Source organism: Panthera onca, chromosome D1, assembly GCF_046562875.1.
Source record: "Panthera onca isolate mPanOnc1 chromosome D1, mPanOnc1 haplotype 2, whole genome shotgun sequence".
NCBI classification, from domain to species: domain Eukaryota; kingdom Metazoa; phylum Chordata; class Mammalia; order Carnivora; family Felidae; genus Panthera; species Panthera onca.
In genome coordinates, this window is record NC_138348.1 from 58029779 (window position 1) to 58046489 (window position 16711).

Sequence of the window (16711 nt, forward strand, 5' to 3'; positions counted from 1 at the left end):
AGGACAGCAGGCCCTGTCCTGGTGGGGCGGGACTCAGGGCGTGCAGGGCCAACAAGGGTTGTCCACATGGCCCAGGACTTGGTCCCTCAGCCCCTGCGGCTTGGAGCTTCCTTCAGTCCCCACCCAACCAGATGTACTCCTTCGAGTCCCAGGTGGCCCATGAAGGGTGCTGCCAGCCCCCAGGCCACATTCAGGAGCATCACTTCAGGGTTAGGCAGAGAAGTGACCATGGCTTCACCACAAAATAGGCCAGGCTGGGTTTCTATGGCTCCCCAGGTGGCCAGCCTCATTAGAGCTGAGGGCCGCATTGGGCCTGCCAGAACTGCGAGCCAAGTCCAGAGCAGGAGGTGAGGGGAGGCTGCTTCCAGTTCTTTCCAGGCCCAGAGACACATTCCCCCAATGCCTGGCTAGATGTGAGTCCCTAGAGTTTGTGTGCCAGCCTGGAGACAGTCCTTTCAAATGGCACCTTTAAGGCAGCTACACTTCTCCCAGATCTTCTTGGCCTGGGCTAGAGAAGACATTAATGACCATCTAGTCCAGCCTGCCTGCCCCCATTTTCAGTTTAAGACCCTGAGGCCCAGAGAGGCAGGAACTTGCCGAAAGGTCACATCAGGGGAGCTTCTCTGAGGCCGAACAATGGTGCTGAGAAGTCGAGTCTCTCTGGCCTCCCAGCTGTCCATCTCTCCCCACCCCTCCATCTCTCCCCATTACTGGTATTTTCCAGTCTCTTCTCCTTGGGGCCACTGCTCTCTTACCTCTCTGAGCTTCCTGGCCAGCCCAACCGGCCTGAGGTCTCCACCTAAGGCTAAGATTCTGCTTCCCAGCCTCTACTGTGCACTGGCCAGCTCCAAGAGCTCACCTGCCATGCCAGGCCACCTCACGGACACTCCGTAGGCCTGAGTGGGGCTGGGATGTAGGGGAGGTGAAGGTGAGGTCAGGAGCTGCAACAGCAAGCCCAGTTCTGCCACTAATGGTGATGTGCGGGCATAGGAAGAATGTCACCTTTTGAAAAATGATTCTTGCATTGAGACCCTGTTTTGGAGCTTCTCCTATTCCTCCTCTGGTTGCCTCTGGAGCATTTGTTCTTCCCCTCAGCATTCATTCTTTAATCCCTGAAATCTTGCTGAGGACTCAGACTCAGAGCCCTGCTTTGGGCGAGGCATCAGGACATAGATACTAACTGACTCAGCCCTGCACTCAGGTGGTCCCAGTCTGGTGGAGGCAGCATCAGAATGGGCATTTGTCCCCAGTGTGATCAGCATATGATATGAAGGCAGGACAGGGGACTCTACAGGCCCAGAAGATGCCCCTTGACCCCCAGCCTCGGCAGTCAGAGAAGGCCTCGAGCTCCAGAGTAGCTTGAGGAGACATTTCCTAGGCAAACAAGGCAGGGAAAGGCATTCCAGGAAGCCCATGCTAAGATGAGAAGGTAGGTGGCTTGACAGGATCAGGGAATGGTGCTGGATTTCATGTGGTTTAAACCATAGGCTGAGCAGGGGTGAGGGTGGGTGAGGCTGGGGGTTGGCAGGGGCCATATGTGAAGGGTGCTGAAGGCAGGTCCAATGTGTATTTTCCAACACCACCAAGCCATTAAGTCAATTCTTTTTTTTTTTTTTTAAGTTTATTTATTTTTGAGAGGGAGAGAGAGAGAGAGTGCAGGAGGGGCAGAGAGAGAGAGACAGAATCCCAAGCAGGCCTTGCACCATCAGTGATGAGCCCGATGTGGGGCTTGAGCTTGCCATTAAGTCAATTCTGATGCTGTCTACCTGGAGATACCATCAGATCTCATGAGTTAAGGGCTCGGTCTCACGAGACTACGGCCACCTGTGCTTCTGACCAACTGGTTATAAATTGGAGGTTCCCGCAACCTCCTCTTCAGGTTCAATTAATTTGGTAGAGCAGCTCACAAAACTCAGAAACACTGCTGTTTACCAGTTTATTAGAAAGGATATTACAAAGGATGCAATGAAGAGCTAGATAAAGAGGTACAAAAGGCAGCATTAGGTCCCGCTTTCCCTTTTCCCTCGTGTCCTGGGCGTCCTGGAGGGGTGCTGGGGCAGACCCAAAGAGCCCACATTCTTTGGAGCGCCAGGCCCAGTATTCCTTTTTCTTACTGAACCTTGGCGTGTCACCCTTGCACGGGGGCCATGCTAATCTCTGTCTCCTTCAAACTTTAGCATATGTGCTGCCAAAGTGAGCGCTCCTTGCTGAGCCTTAGGCTTCCCATCCAGCAACAGGAAAGATGAAACCCAATCATATCTCGAGGGGATGCCACCCCTAGATGAATCAGAATCAACTGTGGAACTTTGTACATGACAAACACGTGGGCCCCATCCCAAGCTTATTAAGTCATCCTTTCGTTCCACAAATATTTTTGCACGTGCCAGACACCGTTCTAGGCGGTAGGGATACAGTAGTGGGCAAGCCCCTGGCCCGCCTTCATGGAGTTTACCCTCAGAAGCTCTGGAGATGGGCCTAGACAGCTGCATTTAGAAAAAAACTCCGCGAGCAATTCCAAAGCCCAGTGTTACGGGCTGAATTGTGTCCCCCTCAAAATTCGTATATTGAAGTACTACCCCTCAGAATGTGATTGTATTTGGACATAGTGCCTTTATTTTTTTCAACGTTTTTTTTTTTTTTTTTTTTTTTTTTTGGGACAGAGAGAGACAGAGCATGAACGGGGGAGGGGCAGAGAGAGAGGGAGACACAGAATCGGAAACAGGCTCCAGGCTCCGAGCCATCAGCCCAGAGCCTGACGCGGGGCTCGAACTCATGGACCGAGAGATCGTGACCTGGCTGAAGTCGGACGCTTAACCGACTGCGCCACCCAGGCGCCCCAGGACATAGTGCCTTTAAAGGGGGTAATTGAGTTCGACGAAATCACGGGCTGGGCCACCATGACTGGGTGTTCTTTTAAGAGGAGGTTAGGACACACAGAGGAAAAGACCATGTGAAGCCAAGGCGAGAAGGTGGCCATGTACAAGCCAAAGAGACGCCTCAGAAGAAACCAGCCCTACCAGCACTTTGATCTTGGACTTCTAGCCTCCAGAATTGTGAGAAAATACACTTCTATTGTTTGAGCTCCCCAGTCTGTGGTACTTACTAATGGCAGCCCTAGCAAATTAAGGTATTCGGCCTCACCCAGACACTGCTGCTTAAAAGACTGGACAAGGATGCAGAATGCAAATGGAACACGCCTGGGTAGTGTGAGCTAGGTAACCCAAAGCTTAGAAACATCTGTATAGGTTTGGCCCTGACAGAAGCCAGTTAGCTTCATGTGCCTCACAAAGGCATGACTTTGCGGGAAATGTGGATCCAATGGAGCAGCCTACTGCTGGAGCCCTGCCCCAAACCCCGACAGGCCAGGCACAGGCTCCTACTGTCCACAAAGAGCCACATGCACAGGAATGACCAGCAGATCCCAGAGTTCTTACCTCCATAAGGAGGTTCCACCGGGGACAGGCCTTGGGAACAGCACCAAGGACCCATGCTGCCCAGAGAGACCCAGAATGGGCAAGGATCTGGCCTGAGGTCACACAGCATGATGGATGCAAGCCAAGCTGGAGTCTCACCCCCTGCTGGTGCCAGCTGCTTTCTCCTTCAGCCCCGGCACCTCGCCCAAACCTACTGCCACCCGCTCTGCTTTCCCACCCTCTCCTCCCCACCTCTCTGCCTCTGACTAAGGCCAGGAGCATGATTTCAGAATGATGAAACCTAGCTGCTGAGGTCACGCCGGCCTCTTTCAGTGGCTGTAATTTTGCACGGCCCCATCCCCCACAGTAGGCTGAGGCAGCTGCCAGGCCTTTGGCACATGTCTGGGGGGAATGTGAGGGTGAGACAACCAGAAGAGCCAGGTCAAGAGGAATCATACGTTACAGATCGTCTCCTGACCCAGCACTGGTCTGGGGGACACGCAGACCGATAATACAACCTTGTGCTCACATCATGCCTTCACCCGTCATTCCACTGAATCCTCATAGCATCCCCTTTATACTCAGGCTTTCCAGGTCAATACTACCAAGTTGCTCATATCTCTGTCCCCCGTGCCGTGCTGATTCACATCTCTGGGGGCTTGCTTCTCTGCTGATTTCTCTGTCTGGATTGTTCTTTCTTCCTTCTTCCCTGCCCTCCTTATCTGCTTTGCCTGGCTTCTCCTACTCAACCTTTAAGACCCAGCTCTGGTATCACCTTTTCCAGGAAGCCTTCCCTGACTGTCCTCCCACTCCCACCCCCAGCAGGTGGGCCTATATATTTCTCTGTGTACACTCATACGAAACTTTCTGTTCATCACATTGTATTTTAATCACCTGCTTACGTGTCTGTGTACCCACCTCAAGAGCAGGGATAGGGTTGGGACTAGGTCTGGTTCATTTTGGTGCTCCAGCCCCCAGCACAGAGCTAAGCATAGAATGAGTCATTGAATGTGGGACAACCCACCGCCCCCCGCCAACCACCACCACAGGGATAGATGAGGCAGGGAATGTTATCCCCCATTTTATAGAGGCCCAAGAGGAGTTACCTGTCCTGTTCAAGGGTCCAGGGTGAGTTAATATCAGAGCAGGGACCAGATTCCAGCTCTCCTGGTGCTTAGATTAGTTCTCTTAAGTTCCAAGGATGGCATTTACAGAACAACCAGCCAAAGGGACCCACTGAGCCATACTAGGTGTATCAGTTTCCTGTTGCTGCTATAACAAATCACCACCAACTTAGTGGCTGAGAACACCACACATTTATTATCTTACAGTCCTGGATGTCAGAAGCTCAAAATGGGTCTCACTGGGCTAAAATCAAGGCTTCAGTAGGTCTGCATCCCTTTCTGGAGGCTATAGGGGAAAATCCATTTTCTTTTCTTTTTTTAAAAAAATTTTTAAATGTTTTTATTATTTGGTTTTGAGAGACAGAGAGACAGCATGCAAGTGGGGAAGAGGCAGAGAAAGAGAAGGAGCACAGAATCTGAAGCAGGCTTCAGGCTCTGAGCTGTCAGAGCAGAGCCCAATGCGGGGCTTAAACTCAAGAACCACGAGATCATGACCTTAGCTGAAGTCAGATGCTTAAGCAACTGAGCCACCCAGGCGCCCCAGGAAAATCCATTTTCTTACCTTTTTGAGCATCTAGAGGCTGCCCGCATTCCTTGCACCCATCTTCAAAGCTGGTGAGGTCTGGTCAAGCCTTTCTTACATTGTGTCACTCTGGCATTCCCTCTTTTACTTCCCTCTTCAATTTATTAGGATCCTATGATTATGCTGGGCTCACCCAAATAATCCAGAATGATCTCCCCATCTCAAGATCAATTGAACTACAACCTTAATTCCTTTTGCCATGTCATCTAACATATCCTCAGGTTCTGGGGATTAGGAAGTGGCTGTCTGTGGGAGGAAGGGGAATTATTTTGCTTACCACCCTGGTGGGCAAGGAGATAATGGATCTGTTAAGGATGGAGTGACCAGACTTCCCAGTGTGCCTGGGATTGTTCTGCATTAAACCTGTCATCCTGAAATGATTATTGATAGTGCCCATTTCTCTCTCAAAAACATTCTGGTTTATATGGTTACCCCAGTCATAGACTATTGGAACAGGAAGTCTAAGGCTACCATTTTGCAGATGAGGAAACTAAGGCATTGGAAAGGGGAGGAACTCGCCCAATGTCACACAGTTACTGACAGAGTGGAGACTGGGATCCAGGTTGTTTTTTGGATCAGGAGAAGGCCAGCTCAGTGCCCAGTTCAAGCTGAAATATTTCTTTCATGAAGTCAAGACTTCCTAGAGGAAGCAGTAGGCAGTCAACAATGATGATGATAATGAAGATGATGATGCAAATTTATTAAATACTTCCTATGTTCCAGGCACTGTTAATTCATGCTGAATGCTTTATCTGTATCATCTCATTTGATCCTCACAAAAATCTTGGGTCATTTTGCAAATAGGGAAACTAAGACTTAGAGTGGTCAAGTGCCCAAACCAGTAGGTCACTAAGACTCAGGCCCTTTTCTTTCCACTATAAACCTAGTAATCTTGGGCTCAAGGAATGAAGAGAGCCGAAAGCCTTGCTTTGGAGAAGCATCAGTTGCAGGGTGGGGAGGAAGAGTGTGGAGGAGCTGCTGGCTTATTGAGCCTGTGAACTGATGAGAGGAAGGGCATGAGGATGAGGGGCTCAAACAGTTGTGTTTAGTTTCCACTGACGACTTAAAACTATGGTCATAGCAGCAAGAGTTTACTTTAAAGGGTTCAGTTATTTTTCCATATCTGCCCAATGTAGAACATTTGGAAACTACCAAAAGTGAAAAGAAGATAATAACAGTTGTGATAATTCCATTCTCCCAAAGAACCAGTGCGAAGACTTTGGCAAATTCCCTTACAGGGATTTTTTTTTAATTTTTTTTTTCAACATTTCTTTTTTTTTAATTTATTTTTGGGACAGAGAGAGACAGAGCATGAACGGGGGAGGGGCAGAGAGAGAGGGAGACACAGAATCAGAAACAGGCTCCAGGCTCCGAGCCATCAGCCCAGAGCCTGACACGGGGTTCGAACTCACGGACCGCGAGATCGTGACCTGGCTGAAGTCGGACGCTTAACCGACTGCGCCACCCAGGCGCCCCTCCCTTACAGGGATTTTTAAAAAAAATAAGATATGTTGACGTATGAAAAAGTGTAATAATAATATTATCAGCACCTGTGTACCTGCTCTCCGGCTTAAGAATATGCAGTTACATATATCATTGATGTCTGGTATACCTGTTTCCCATCGTACTTCCTCCCTCCTTCCAGACGAGAGGTCCTTCCAGGCTTTTCTCTATGCATATCGCTCTTACTTAGTTGATGTCAGTGTGATTTTGCAATTTTGCACCAGAAGAGTTCAGGAGAGACATCAGAGGGTCCCTAGCCCTCCCACAGTCGGTGGTCCTCCATTTTTTTCTTATGAAAAATAGCAAACAGTGTTGCACTGGCTCCACCTTCATACCCCTGGCTCTTGGTGGCCTAGTGGTCACTCCACCCTTGGTGCTTCCTGCCCCAGGTGTGCAGCTGTGGACCTGATTCAGCCCCTCTCCTGCCCGCCTCCCCCCCTGTCTGACCGGGATGCTCTCCATCCTCCCTCTATGTCTCCACCTCTCCCTTTATTCCGCTCAGCCTTCTCCTGTCAGTCTTTCCTCATCATTCTCATGTCCCCTGCCGGGCACTTCTCCTTATGTAGGTCCCTGTCCCTCCTCTTCATGTTCCTCAGCCAGTCCCAACAGCCACCCAGGTGGAAAGAGCAGCCAGTCCCCAAAAGCCTCCCCAAAACTTCCCCTGCCCATGCCTGGAATTCCTCTGTTGCAGCTAACTCCTTCATTGTCAGGACTGGAAGCATGGTCCCCACCCCATTTCATGGCTGAGGAAATAGGCAGAGAAAGAACTAATGTGCCCGACATCACTAGGCAGAGTGAATAACGGAGTAGAACCAGAAGCCAGGGGTCCTGCCTCTTATTCCAGGGTTCTTGAGACCCCCCTCACTGGGTAGCAGCACCCACTAGGCTGGACCCCTCCCTGCTTCCGGAGAACTGGTGTGTCCTGTAGGTGAGTGGGTTATTGGTCACTGCCACTGTCCCGTCTGGAGCAAGGGAGCATCTGCAGCAGGAGCATGAAGGGGGTGGGGGGGAGGCCCAGCAGCTGCCATTCAGGGGCAGAGTGTCAGAGCTGGCGAGGTCTTGAAGCACACTCCTTCCAAGGACAGGGTGGGGGTGGGGTAGGGGGATGGGCGGGGTAGCCGGAACTCAGAGGGACTGTGCTTTGCTTTGCCCAGGGTGACACGTACAGTCTGTGGCACTTAGTTGACTACACTGATTGCCCAAGTGGCATGCAGAAGGGGAAAAAGAAACCCACTGGTCCTGCTGGCCTCTCTTCCTGTGTCCATATGTCCTAACTTCCTTGTTTGCTGAGACCCCTTCCTCCCTTCCCTCCCCTTCTAACTCTCCTTCTCAGTCTCCACCCCCCATCCTTTAAGTGCTAGAGTTCCTTGGGAAGGGGAGGAGCAGGAGGACAGCTCTGGTGATGGAGGGTAGGAAGAGATGTTGGGAGGCAGGGGCAGGCCTATGTGGGTCTGGTGAGGAGGAGGCCCATCTGGTTGATGGTTTTGAGGTCATCCTGCTCAAAGTCTTAAATGCCAGACGGTGAATTGGATCGTTACCTAAAAGGCTGCTGTGGGATGTATGGAGGCAGGGGACAAGATCGAGGCCTGGCTCCATCATTTACTAGCTGTGCGGTCTTGGGCAAGTCACTAAGCTTCTCTGAGCCCCCATATCCTCATCTGTAAAGTTGGAGAGCAACAACATCTCATGTGCAGATTAAATAAGACAATGCAGGGCAAGTAGCCCGCCCAGAGTTAGGCACACACATTTAACCATGGTAAATGGCAGCTGTGTGACTCCTGCAGACATCCTGGGCTCACGCTGGGCCCCTGTTGCTAAGACCGTGAGCTGCCCCCGATTTCTTAGACCCATGGGGCCTGACCCCAGGGAAGATCAAAGGTGAAGGGGATTCATTCTCCCTAACCTGTCAAACAGAGAGCTCCCAGTCTTTCTGAGGAGCTAGCCCCATGACACACAGGAGCTGCCGTTCTCAGCAGTGAGGGGACAGATGTGCCAGGGTGGGGTGGGTACGCTGCGAGGGAGCCCCGGGAGATGTGGGGCCAGGCCAGAGCAGACTTCAGGGAGTGACAGTGGGCAGCACCTCCTGGTGCACGCCGACCCCTCTCAGCAGCATCCACGGGCAGCCAGAGAAGCCGCAGAGACCACAGTGCTGATGCTTCACTGCCACGAATCAGATGGCATTGGACAAGCCTCCCCGGCACCTCTCTGAATCTCAGGTTCCTCTTTAGCGGACAGAATACTCGTACCCCTGTGACGGGGTGATCTGTTCAATGAAACATCGTCTACAGAGCACATGGCAAATTGGGGGCATAGAGTGCCCAAGAAAATGGTGGTGATTCGGTTTTGTGCGTACCTCACCTTCCAGACAGACTGAGCCCTTGGAGGGCTATTATGCCAGGGGCTCTTTCTCTTGTGCCTCCCAAGACCCAAATGGCGCCAGGTGCCCACGCGGGGCTTTTTCTGTATCCGTTGACCGAATGACTGAATGATCCGCTAACCTGAGTGAAGGGAGAATGGTGAGGATTTGCCATTTGGTGTTTTCATGCGGATGAGGTCATAAACGATGAATCACGTGTAATTGGATGCTGAGCCTCGGTGTGGTTTCCAATTCGTGAGCTCATTTTATTCGCGCAGCCCCTGCCCTCTGCCAACATTTGGAGGATTTGGAGAAGCTGGGATTGGTCTCCCCAATTTCTAGATGGGAAAATTGAGTTTGGGAGAGGCCGAGGGACTTACCTGGGTCACCTGGCAGTGGACATCATGGTTGGGGCTGCTCCCTTCCAGCCAGAGGGTTTTTGCAGGAGTCCGGTGGGAGGTTTGGGTTGCTCAGGTTGCAAGGAATCGAGGCCCACTGAGGTACTGTGGGGACATGGGGGATGGCGAGAGCGGCACAGCCTTTTCAGTATCAGTGTCTAACGTGCAGCTTTGATGGCCTGGCAGCCCCTCCAGAGGCCTTTGCAGGAACATTCCCAGCGCCTAGATTAGGCTCTCCTCGTCCCATGACTCAGCCTCCTACTTGTCTCTGCTTCTTTTCTCTGCCCACCCTCTGGGCCTCCTGTTTAAACCTCGAAGACACAAAATCTATTACCTAGACAAGCATTTTGGTTGCAAGGAGCATGGGCTCTCTCAGGCCATCTCAGGATTCCTTCTCTGGGTGGGTGGGACGGGAAACACATGGCCTCGTACTGGGAAGGGCTCAGACATCAAGGCAAACACATGCCCTATCCTCCTCCATTTTTATGTGCCCATTGCCATGGTGGGCCTCAGTTCGGATCCCTGGAGGGAGCGTTCCGACAGACTGAGCTATTTACCCCTGGTGAGCTGATCACCTCACTGTACAGACTCTTCCCAGAGGCCACCTTGGGGCTCTAGGGAAACTGAGCTGCTGCTCTCCCTACCTCTGGTCTCATCAGTGGCCTCCCCTGTGCAAACACCTGCCCAGCTCTGCTTTTTTGAAAGGGGGTGGGGTAGCATAGCTGTTTCACCAGAAGAAAATATTGTGAATATCCTTAGTGCCTTCAGATTGGGTTTGTCTCTACTTACCCTGGAGTGTCCCTCGGGGGCAGTATTCCTGAGCCAGGCCACCTCTTACAGCACTTAGTCTCTCTTAGATCCAGCCTAGAGATGGTGACTTTGCCTTAGGTGTGGCAAGGGTGGAAGAGGTTTATAAACAAAGCTGGCAATATATGTCCCCAAAGTGGCCATTTTCTTTTCTTTTTTTAATGTTTATTTTTGAGAGAGAGAGAGAGAGAGTGAGCATGAGTGGGGGAGGAGCAGAGAGTTGGGGGGGGGGGGGACAGAGGATCTGAAGTGGGCTCTGCACTGACAACAGTGAGCCCGATGTGGTGTCATGACCTGAGCCGAAATCAGACGCTCAACCAAGCCACCCGGGCGCCCCAAAAGTGTCCACTTGCATCAGAAGGCACTGTGCAGGCAGCAGGCTCTCTGAGGCAGGGGATGCCTCTCTCTTGCAGATGGATCTCAGAGTCTGTGGGCAGAGTGGAACAGCCAGTTACTCCCTGGGCCCGCGGTCAGAGCCCTGTCAGCCCATAAGGTGTATGATAGATGGGGACTCAAGGCAAGCATTGCGTCATGGAAAGTTCTAGGCAGCAAGTGGAAAGATGTAGATGCAGTGAGGCGCCCCTGTGGGTGTTGGGGAATGGTTGGAGTGAATGTTCAGGCCCCGGATAAGCTCACCCGGAATGAGCCCATTAAGGAGTAGAATTAGTTGTGGCATCAAAACAGGAAGAAATGGCACCCAGGTCCATATCCAGGGTGAGCCTGGGGTCTAGAGACCACAGGCGGCCAATGCCCAGAGGCTGTTGTGAGGGACCCAGCACAGCCAGGACTCCCTTGAGGGAGGTCACGTGTCTTCACATCTGCCGACCACCGTGACCCTTCCCTGGTGTGAAGCCCGAATGGGGCCTGTATGAAAGCCAGGAAGATTATAGCTCTGGCTTTCCTTTCCCATTCCAGGAATAAGCATTTGTGTCTGGTTGTATGGATCCACGGGGAGGGCTAGGGAGAGCTGGGTAGAAACTACCCAGTAGGGAGCAGCCAGGCTTCCCATGCCCTCTGTGAGGATCGAGATCTGCCTATATCATGTGTCCAGGGAATGCCATGAATCCAATCGAAAGCAAAGCACTACAGGGTAATCTGGTGTTTCTGGTCATGGGGCCTTCCAGTACCCTCTTAGCTCTTATCCATGGAGTCATCCGGAATAGGAGGTTTCCAGAAGCAAGTGACTGGCCTCCTTCAAGCCATCCCTAGTGATTTAGAAGGAATCCAAGGCCTCCTGAGGCAACATAGGAGGCTCTAGTCCCAACTTTACCAGGTGACCTCAGACAAGTTATTCACTGCCTGAGCCTCAGTTTCCCCACCTGCAACCTGGAGAACACAAATACGTATTCTGTTTTGTGAGTTTGCCTGAAGGCACCTTGAACAACACCAGAGCTCTGTGCACACCTGAGCAGTTCTTGCTATTAGATTGGAACGGAATTTACCAGAAATCAGGGCCTACCTGTCCAGTTTACCTTTGTGTAGCCAGTGTTTGGCACATACTAGGTGCTCAGTGAATCTTTTCTGAATAAACCAACATGGAAAAGGACAATTTTGAGACTCATTATTACTGACAGTCATTCCATCAGAGCCAGCAGAGAGGCAGGCCTCTGAAAAGGGCATCAGGTCGGTAGATCCAGTCTTGGAACTGACTTTTCAGCTCAGTCTTTCTTGCAACTGACCTGCTGAGGGAACTGGGGCAAGTCACATCACTAGTCCGGGCCTTAGCTTCCTCATTTTGTTCAAAGAAAGGGTTGGACAAGAAGAGTTCTCGGGTAGCTTCTTAGCTCTCTAGTCCTGAGGATTTGCTGGGGGTAACCATGTGCCCACCCCCATCTGGGTTCCTTGTGACCATGGAAACCATTCTCCCGGCCCTGCCCTTCTCCCCGTGTGTTTTCTTTCTTCTTGGTATTTTTTACTTGGATTGGGCTATCTTCATTTGCAGGAGTTTAAATGCTGCTTTGGCCTTTTGTATATATGTACCCTACCTCCCACCCCAATGGGGGAGCTCCCTTGGGCAGCGCTGCCTCCCCCCGCCCAGTCCTCCACCGCACCTTATGGGCAAGACCATCTTCCTCCTCAGCCTGCACATCCCACCCCCTTCAGATTGGGACAGGCCTCATCTTCTTGCTGGGTCTCTCCCCACGATTAGACCCAGAGCTGTGGCTGCTGCCCTCACGACGGGTGGGGGAGGGCAGAGTGACACGCTTGCTGACAGACTGAGGCGGTGCTCCTTTGGGAGGGGGCCAGCAGCCGCAAAGGTGCAGCCGTGCCAGGTGGGCCTTGCCAGCCAGAGCTATTTTTAGAAGCCATGTTTGCAAATTTTGTGTTAATAGTGTCTCTGTCCAAGCTCTGGCTCTCAGGACTTAGAGAGGAGGAGAGCCTTAGAGAAACCCTCCCGCCTTGTTCTCCTCCTCCCCGTCATTCGTGCTCTCCTCCTCGCAGGTGGCTGGGGTTAGTGGGGTACAGCTATTTGTGTGCAGCACATGGTGGGTAGGAATGGGGCGGGGGTGGGGGAGAGGTGGAGAAGCTTAGAGCTCAGGTTGCTTGAGTCCAGTCTCAGAGGGGTGGTGGGACCCCTAACCACAGGACACCTCTGTCAGTGCCCATGTCACTGGATGGGAACTCTCAGTTGCCTGGTCTGTCACCACCTTAAGCAGTGAACTTGAGCCCCCACCAGGGTTCTATATGTCTCTGATGACACCCACCCTCACCTGCAGGACTTAACTGAGCCTGTGCTGGTCTCAGTTGAGCTCTGGTCCCAGTGCACCTTCCTGGCACAATCCATCAAGGGAAGGGACTGGCAGGTGGCAGAGAGGTGAGCAAGGCCCACACGGTCCCACCCTTAGCAGCCCTGATCTGACAAGAAAGGCAAGGTCATTGAGCACATTATTACCACTGTGAGGGGGATTCCAAAGGACAAATGGTGGGTGCTGAGAGAGTAGAACTTGCTCTAAGCTGATAACTAAAGTGTGAGCAGAAGTCAGGTGAGAAGTCGGTGGAAGAGAGATCCGCACGGCTGGAGCAAATCCTGATCACAGGAGGCTAGAGTGTAAAGGCCCAGAGGGCGAGCCTAAGGTTCAGTGATTCTCTGACCATGAGGCAGGGGATCCCTCTAACCACAGAGGCTTCCAAGGAGGAGGCTCCCATTTTTTCCTGGTCCCCACCCACCTACAGACCTGCACCCCACTCCACCCCCAATACCTAGGGCAGCCCAGGATGGAAGAAGGTGCCTCCCCTGCAGGGCAGTGCCTTCGTGCATAGTCAGGGATCCTAAAGACCAGGGCTGGAAGGGACCTCATAGTGCCACCACTGGTTGTGTTAGGACTCTGCTTGAACACCCCAGTGCTGGGGAGCCCAGTCTAATGGACAGCTTGATAGGGAGTGAGCAAACTCTGACTAGGAACATTCCTCCTGCTGAAACCCACCTTCCTGTGCCGAACCCATCTGGCCCTAGCCTTGCACTCCTTCTGCTGGAAGACAGCCTCCTATAACTTCTGGAGACACAGGGTTGGATTCCAGGCCTGGCTCTCTCATTTAGAGCTGTGTGACCTTGGGCAAGGTCAACCTCTCCAGGCTTCATCTGTAAAATGGGGATATTAATGAAGTTGGGAGGACTAAAAACGAAGTGGAAGAAGGTCTCAGCCCAGGGCCTGGAATACAGTAAAGACCCAATAAACATTTTCAGTAATGCTACTAGGTTATCATCATTACCATGTAATACACAGGGAAACTGAGGCCGGTAGCGGTCGGCAGCGGGGGCGGGGGGGGGGCTGGGGTCGAGGGCAGCGGAGCGGGAGCGGCGTGCAGCAGGCCGAGCGGGGGCGGGCGGCCATGGCCTCAGGGGCCCTCTCCCGGCTCCGGCCCCCCTCGCCGCCCGGGCACCGCTCGGCTGCCGCGCTTTACGAGCAAAAACAAACACGTCCCACAAGCGGCCCCTGTGCGGCGCGGCCCCGCGCCCGCCAGCGCCGCCGCCTCCCGGTCAAAGCCGGCTTTGTGCCCGCCCCGCCGCCCCCGCGGCCCAGGCGATTTTAATTAGTGTCTGGGTCTGCGCCGGGAGATGGAAATCAAAGCCCCCGTTCTTCCAGCGCCCCCGCCCCGACCCCCGCCTCCTGCCTGCGGATCCCCAGGCTCCGCGTACCCCTGCTGGCAGCCGCGGGAAATGGAGCCCTCCCGGAGCCGCCGCCTCGAGTTCGAATCGCGCTTTTTAAGGCGCACGGACCCGGGGCACGTCATGGGCGCCCCGGGCCTCGGTTTCCCCAGTAATACTAGCATTCAGCTCAGGCAGCCAGCTCTTAAAATGTTGCTGGGATGGCTGATGAAGTCTGACTCGGCGAGCAAACCACTAGAGGATGGGGAGGAGGAGAAGGCCTTGAGGGGAAAGGCTGCGTTGTGGACAGCTCTCTATGACCCAAGTTTTGAACCTTATGCTCTTCAGGGTTTCTTAATTTTTTTTTAAATGTTTATTTATATTAGAGAGAGAGAGAGCAAGTGGGGGAGGGACAGAGAGAGAGGGAGACAGAACCCATAGCAGGCTCCAGGCTCTGAGCTGTCAGCACAGAGCCCGACGCGGGGCTGGAACTCATGAGATTATGACCTGAGCCAAAGAAGTCCAACGCTTAACCACTGAGCCACCCCGGTGCCCCTGCTCTTCAGGGTTTCCTAAAGGGGCAGCCTGGACCTTTGAGTCTGCCTGGGGAGCTTGTTTAAAATGCCAAAACCTGGCCCCACTCCACACCTGCTGAATCAGAACCTTGGGGCTTGGAGCCTCAAAATCCACATTTTGAACAAATGCCATGTTGATTCTGGTGCCTGAATGTGGCATGTGCAAAGGATAAATGAGCCATATTGTTAGAAAAATACAGTCTTTGCTTCCAATCCCCACAGTATCCTGACTGAAGTGGGACATTTGGCCCCACGACTTAGTTTTATTTCCCTTATAGAGTACTGTGTCCTCCAGGATATCGGTGTCCTTGCTCACAAAATGGGCACAACCTTGAGAATCAAAGGTGTCCTTGAGTGGGAAAGGCCATTAGAAGCAGGAAAACTCCTAACAGTCCCCTCTCTCACACTCTGCCATTAACACCTACCTCTAAAGGTATTTTGCTGAATGGCTGCTGCTGCTCAATACCGTGCTGTGGCTCCCAGTTGCCTTCAAAATAAGACTCTGACTCCTTATCATGGTGTTCCAGATTGGGTCCTGGCCACATCTCCTGCTGCTTTCTCACAGTCCCTCATCTTGGTATGAAGCCACCCTCCATTTCCACCTCATCCCAACATCTGTGCTTTCCTGCTTACTTGCCTTTGCCCAAGCTGTCCCTTCCGTGGAAAAATACTTCCTCCTTACCACCCCCCTACTCTATTTCAAATAGCCAGACTTTGTCATTTCCTCATGACCCTGTTGAAAGGCTACCTCTTCCATTCCTGTCCCATCCCGGTCCCAGTGGGGTGTTCTTTACCTCCCAGGAACTTTTTTTTTTTTTTTTTTAAGTTTATTTATTTATTTCGAGAGAGATTACGAGCAGGGGAGGCGCAGAGAGAGAAGGAGAGAGAGAATCCCAGGCAGGCTCAGTGCTGTCAATCCAGAGCCTGACCTCTGAAATCATGACCTGAGCCGAAATCAAGAGCCAGGATGCTTAACTGACTGAGCCACCCAGGTGCCCCTCCCATGAACTTTTTCAGCACTCTGTTCCTCTGTTAAGGCACTGACTGTCTTTTATTACTGGTTAAAATCTTGGGTTTGGGAGTTTGATAAACCTGGTTTGTTACTCTGACTCCACCACTCTGTGACCTTGGGTGAGTCTTTTAACCTCTCTGAGCCTCTGTTTCCTCTTTATGATTATTGAGGGGGTTAGGGGACATAAGGAAAGGGGCAGTACTTGGGGCAGAAGCTAGTCAGTGCAGGGTCACAGTTAAAAGTGCAGGCTCTGAACTAGAGTACTCGGGTTGGAAACCACATTCCACCCCTACTCATTGGCAGCATGACTTTGGATAAGATTACTAAACTCCTCTTTGCCTCGGTTTCCCCAACTGTGCGATCAGGATAACAATAGCGTGGCAGACAGCCCCCATGGTGTTCCCCAGGATGGTCACACCTTGCATAATCCTCTCTTTGAGGGTGGGTGGGACCTGTGATTTGCTTCTGGCCAGTGGAATGTGGCAAAGGTGAAGGGATTTTGTAGAATTGAGGTTCCAAATCAGTTGATTTTAAGTCACTCAAAGGGGAGATTGAGTGGGTCTGATGTGATCAGGTAAGAGCCCTTAAGAGAGGAACTAGATCCTCCATGGAGTCAGAGACTCTGTTCCTAACTTTGAAGAAGTAAGCTGTTGTTGTAAGACCAGCTGGTAGTCGCTAGGAACTGAGAGTGGCTGGCCCCTGGCTGGCAGCCAGCAAGAAAAGAGGGACTTCAGTCCTATAACCGCAATGAGATGAATTTTACCAATAACCTGGGGGAACTTGGAAGTGGGTCTTTTCCCCAGTTGAGTCTTAGATGAGACCACACCCCTGTGGATACCTGGATCGTGGACTG

At 52.2% G+C, this 16711-nt stretch overlaps 1 non-coding gene across 1 annotated transcript; it reads right to left on the reverse strand.

Moving 5' to 3' along the window:
* Positions 1 to 2096: 2096 nt before the first annotated feature.
* On the reverse strand, positions 2097 to 2201 carry LOC132662617 (U6 spliceosomal RNA). Its single transcript, XR_009602637.1, has one exon. It is a non-coding gene; the product is annotated as a U6 spliceosomal RNA (small nuclear RNA).
* Between the last annotated feature and the right edge of the window lie 14510 nt (positions 2202 to 16711).